Below are 6,359 nucleotides of genomic sequence, written 5' to 3'. Positions count from 1 at the left end.
GTTAGTTTCTTGTTTTCCTTAATTTTCTCCAGTACTGCTTCTAGTAAGTATGATGCAAATGGAAGCTGAAAGAGAACAACAAAATTATTAAAACGCTGTATTTTCTTCAATTTTAAAACACATACAAGAGCTGGTAAGATGTCTCAGAAGGTAAAGGCACTTGCTACTAAACCCGAGTTCCATTCCTGGAATCCGCACCATGGGAGGAGAGACTAGATTACTGAAGTTGTTGCTACTAAACCCGAGTTCCATTCCTGGAATCCGCACCATGGGAGGAGAGACTGGATTACTGAAGTTGTCATCTGACTTACACAGACACACAGATAGACACACATGCACACATAACATATAATGTATATGGTTGCACAAATATAATAAAGTAATACAACATTAGAAAAAATGTTTTGATAAAAACCACACACTAAATATCATTAATCCATTAGCATTTAGCTATCTGTAACTTTGAAGTCATAATGAAACCCTAACTGGATCTCTTTTCAACAGACCTTCCTGGTTAGCATGGGCAATTTTGGCTTTTCTAATAAAAATGATAAAAGAGCAGAAGTAAAATGAAAAAAGATAAACGCCTTATTGAACAATTCATGGTTTACTGACCATGTTAATGATGTAATCTGCAATACAAGCAGCTAGGCCATTCATCTTCAATCAGCTGATCAATAGCAGGTTACAGTCATCTCCAGGGCACGCAGCCCCACAGTAGTGGTACTATATGTTCATCACTCATAAAAGAATGAGAGAGAACTATCAATACACTTGTCTGTACGAGAGCCCAATATCTCAGGAGTTGCAGGATAAAATTTCAGAGAGAAAAAATGACAAAAGTATACCCATTGATTAAGTTGTTAAAGTTTGTTTGGTATATCAAAGTGTAATACACATGTTTCAGAAACTGCTGAGTTTATGAAATGCGAGAACAGTTTTAAATTTCATAATTGATATAACTTTGCTGGTAGTTTTCTTGTTGCCATTGCCTCCTTGGCTCACTGGTAGAATGTGAACATATCCCACATAGTTATGGCTTGTAAGAAGAGAGTCTAGACTGTTGCCTCAAATACCTTCTGCACTTTGACCTATTTCTTGTTATTTTCTTCCTGCTATCTAGTCTCACATGAAAGTCTGACATAATTAGGAAATCCATTAAGTATTTCTCAGGTTTGTACCTTTGAATGAGCAGGAATACACCACTTTTGCTCCCTAAATATGTTAGAATGCTTATAGTACAAATACTTCTTTCCCAGAGGGAAGCCGAGTCAGGTGTTCTGTTGTGTAGGAGAAGACCTGATGTTGTCCCTAGTCCAAGACAGAGCATGTCTTCCTTATGGCTCAGCCACGGGATTATGACCAAGTTGATCAAAATGGTTCATTTGAACTGGTAGGAAGAGAAAGCATTAACTAAGATCTTTAAATAGCTTTCTACTTTCTAACTAGCCTTTTCCGAAACACAGTCTGGCTGTATGCACACTTCCCCCAAACTCAAGAACTCTGCATATCTGTCTCACCTGAAATTTACCAGAGAAGTGTCAAAATAGGACATTTATTTAGTTCTAAGCTACAAATAAATATAAGAGATATATGCTGACTTGAAATAGCTTTCCTAGGTAGGAAAGCCATTATCATCATATACACACTTATGCATAGCATATACATATAATGTACACATTTCAGTTTCAGAAATGTGGGAAAACAATATTAGCTATAAGAATAAGAAAGTATTTCTTCTTTTCTTGAAGATAATAACAACAAATTCTTGGTTTGGCAAAAGTCTGTCTGGGATGCAGAAAGGAGTTAGACCTGACAACACTGCTAGTTTTAGAATTTGATAATTAAGCCACCAGGGCATTAATATTAGCTTTTAAAGAATGCACAATAAAAAAGACTTCTTTTTTGTCTAGCAAGCACTAGGTCCCAAGTGACAAGACCCTTCGGTAACTATTACTTAACTATCTACACACACACACATTTCTATCTAAAAGGAAGATAGAGAAGACAGAACATCTCATCATTTATTGGCAGAAGCAAAAGCAAAAATGAATGCTTAAAAGTTCCTTTCCTAAATTTTTCTAGAAAAATGGTTCTGTGATGAAGCAAGTCCTGTGTGGCCCCAAACTTTAAAATAGTTCCATTATCCTGGGACCTCTTAACATGCCTCTAAGTTGCTGCTTCCCATGTACCACGATTCTCAAAAAGTAAACTTCCTGTCTTTAAATTCAGGCCTCCATCCTTTCTCGTGGTCTATTTGCCACATTTAGGTTCTGCTCTGTGGAACACATGGAAGCAAGCTGGCTGTGTTTACCCAGCTAACAAAGTTCCTTCCCATCCTCAAGCGATGTACTGTCACCCAGACTCTTATCTGCAAATTTTGCCTTTAGGTAAAAAGCTAGATCTACTCTTGTGAGGTGGACAGATTTCAACACACGACATACTTAGACATTTTACTTCTCCTTAAAAGAACTCCCCTCCCAGGAAGTACAGCTTTCTCCCCTCTCTCCCCATGACTCCCAATGAAACTGGTCCCAGAATTAAACCCAACCATTGTTCCGCCTGTGTCATTGGCCTGTAAGCACCTTTAAACTCTAGACACAATTAACACGTTGGAGATATCGCACAGAAGTCAAGCTGTGTGTAGCTGCATGCACCTCACTGTTCACAGGGAGTTCAGAAGTATGTGATTTATCCTTACATAACTTTACAGGAAGTTTTTCATACCTATTATGTGTTAGTGGAGGTGTTTAGTTTGTTTTTTCTGTGCCCCTCCCAATGTTTCTCTGAGGTACTCTGTCACTTGTTTTCTCTCTGTAACGCAATCTTTCTCAGTTTTGTCCTCTAAACTCAGCCTTCATTCTGACTGATGCTTAAATAAATTTGTAGTTTATTATTATAGTAATATATGTGGTTTAAATGGTGACAAAAATATACTCTTTGTTGCTTGAAAATGTTATACATCTGTTTTGATCAAAGACAGCTTCCATTTCCTCCCTCTAATGCCTCTCCTATTCTCCAAAGCACCTGTTCTTTCCTACTTCATGGAGTCTGTCTTGAGATCCACTGAGTTAACTTAGTGCTAATTGTATGTGCATGGGTTGTGGGACCATCTACCTACTAAAGCAAGAATAATCTCTCAGGGACCAGATCCCTGGAGAAAATTAACTTGCTCACCTGACATCAGTCATCCATTGCCTGTAAGTCTTTGAGTGAGGGTACTCCTCTACCCATACTGAAGTTTTGTAGGCTTTATTTAATAGGTCTTGTGCATAGTTACAATTGCTGTGAATTCTTGTGTGCAATGGCCTCTTCATGATAAATAAGAAAAGAAAATTTAAAAAAATGCAGAAGAGAGCCATTTGCTCAGTGGATAAGAGCACTTGTTACATGAGTGTGAGGTCTTGATTCAGATCCATGGTCCTGAGGTAAAAGCTGGATGTAATGTATGTTCCTGTAACCCTGAAACTATGGACAACACTCAGTGATGGACAACCAGCCTAGCCTATACAAAAATAGCTCCAGGTCCAGTGAAATCCTGTGTCAAGGATATGTGGTGGGGAGTGAAAGAGCAAGAGACCCCGCGTGTCTTCTTCAGGCCTCTGAAAGTTTGTTTATAGGTGTGTGGATTTGCACAGACACATTCACAGATTGGGTAACATATACAAAAATAATGAAAAATTTATAACGCTCAATTCTAGCTAAGGAATTTTATAAAAAGAAACTACTTTCTTTATATAAAAATAGTTAATTTAAATACATTTTAAAAAAGAATAAGGAAAGCAAGTATTATAAAACATTTATAAAAGGATTATAAAATAGTTAATAAACACAACCATTGTTTTCAAATGAGTACAGTCCAAAGTCAACTAGAAAGTTCTCACAGGCCCCTTCATATATGACAATTAGTTCCTGCCTTTGAGTCTTACGAGTCCTTCCCAAGTTAATACTATTCATTTATTTAGCAAGATTTTCAGTAAGTTATACAGATAAGATTCTGCTTAGTTTAGTATTAATTTATAAAACTTTCCAAGAGGCTAAGAACAAGTCTTGTCAGTTAGTACACCATTTTGGTTAATTCAGAATCATCATTTATACCATATACAGATCACTGTTAAAATGTAAATATCATAAATTAATGTTAATATAAAGTTAGATGGAATATAACCATCTTCAGTGATGCACAAAACATCTTCAAAATCTTTTTTATTGGTTATTTTATTTATTTACATTTCAAATGTTGTCCCCCTTCCTTTCTTTATATTCATTTTAAAAAATATATTCCTGTGTGTCTCTGTGGGTATGTATACATGGGTGCAGGCACCAGTGGAACCTAGAAGAGGGTGTTGGATGCCCTGGAGCTGGGGGTCACAGGTGGATGTGAACCAACTAATATGAGTGATGGAATTTATGCTTGTGTCTTGAACTTGGGTCCTCTGTAAGGAAAGCATATATTCCTAGATGCTGATATAGCTCAATAGCCCCATGTCCCCCAAATTTTATGAGAATTACATGAACATCAGTTCTTAGAATATAGCTCTAGATGGATCATAGTTAGGACTGAAATGGTCCTTAAAATATGGCATTTATCTTGGAAAATGCTTCTAAATTCCATGGCTTGCCTGATTGCTTTAGGTACATACACATAGAGTTCTGAGATTACAAGTTTATACCACCATTAAGATTTGAAATATTTTTTAAGTGTAAAATATTTTTAAGAACAAGGAAACCTACACCTTTTGCTACAACAAAGCCCAAAACAAGACCAATCTTGTTTCCTCTGGACAGTTTACAGTCAACGATGCTATTTCTGCATGAATTATTCTGAAGGCTGCTTAGCCTCCTTCCAAAATACTTCAGATACAGAAACACAATGTCCTTTTCATGAAAGGATTTTAGGGTCGGATTTAAATGGGAAATAAACTTGCCAACAGTGAAGAGATTTCACACACATTCCATCCAATACACATAGAATGACAAACCTAACAGTGGCACTGCCTTGGTATTCACCTGTGATGGCATGTGCTAAACATAATGTCCACAGAGCCTGTGTGATTTACTTCTTCTAGATTAAAAAAAAAAAAAAGGAGCGAGGCTCCTGGTTCTATCAAGGCAAAGTGACACAGCTTTACATCTCTGGCATTCAGAAAATGTGTGGGAAGAGATTTCTTGGTATAAAGAAGAGGTTTAAAGGAATAATAATAATAAGAGGTTAAAAGGAATGCCATAACAACTAAATTTTTGCTTGTTCCACCCATAAATGTCTCAGTGGCTTGGATATCCATGCCATAGAATGTGATTGTTACTGGAGGGATTTCCCTGAGGTCACAGGGATTCTCAGCCTCCCTTTGGCCTTTCTGAACTTGTTTGCCACTGTCAGGATCCTAAAATCATTCACACTTACAAGTTATGGTTAGCGTTCCTCTACAAGGTGAGATAAAAGTGTAGATGTTTAAGAATTATCTTAAGAAAACACTGAAGCCTAACAACCATGACTAAGAAACATCAGCAATGACTGCAATATCAGATAGTAACTTTATATTGAAAGCTGGCATGTTAAAATAAGGGGAACCTTTAAATCTATGAGACTAAGCTAACACTGTGACCATTACTCTCTTGTTTCTTTTTGTTTGAAGATGACTCTTCAAAAGATATTACTTCTATTAATATCTAACTTGTATATATAAAATAAATTTTATAAAATTATTATACTATAGCTGCTAGTCAAAGGACCAGATATAATGAGATTCAGGGCCTTCTAAGGAAGGCCAATAGGGTTTGTGGCCTAATTAAAGGTGCAGAATTTGTTATAATGCTATGTATCTGCATATGTATATATTAATACATACATTCACTGCATGCACAGACTTACATATCTAAATGGAAAGCATCTAACTTGTTATCTCAAAATTAGAAGAGTGAACTTGTTAAAATAAATAAGGAAAAATTATCTGAAATTAAATTTGTCTTTAATTTTGAGATATGATTCTTAAATACAGATCATATTTCTCCTGTCCTAACAGACACAACTCTTGGAACTCTGCTGAAAGCTGACAGAGAAGGCTGCATCTGACACCCTCCAATCTGATGCCCTGAGACATTACAGCTATGGTACAAACCATAATTTATCATTATGTAAATTTTGAAAATGGTTCTAGAAACCATAGATAAGAACTGAAAGTAGTTAAAACATTTAAGTTATTTTAACTTTTTTCTTCTGCCTCAACGAAAACTTAGAAAACATTTGAAGCAAATTGATAGTCTTTGCAGCCCCTTAGGACGAATAACAAAATGAACTAACTAGTACCCTCAGAGCTCTCAGGGACTAAACCACCAACCAAAGAGTACACATGGTGGGA

At 36.3% G+C, this 6,359-nt stretch overlaps 1 protein-coding gene across 2 annotated transcripts in view; it reads right to left on the bottom strand.

Annotated features, from left to right (window-relative positions):
• The window catches only part of Cntln (centlein), a 241,922-nt gene that overhangs the window by 653 nt on the left and 234,910 nt on the right, over nt 1-6,359 (bottom strand). The gene's annotated exons all lie outside the window — the stretch shown is intronic.

The sequence above is a fragment of the Mastomys coucha genome, unplaced genomic scaffold (assembly GCF_008632895.1).
Source record: "Mastomys coucha isolate ucsf_1 unplaced genomic scaffold, UCSF_Mcou_1 pScaffold18, whole genome shotgun sequence".
NCBI classification, from domain to species: Eukaryota; Metazoa; Chordata; class Mammalia; order Rodentia; family Muridae; genus Mastomys; species Mastomys coucha.
Note: the sequence above shows the minus strand (reverse complement) of the source record. Positions and strands in the feature narration are given on the sequence as shown.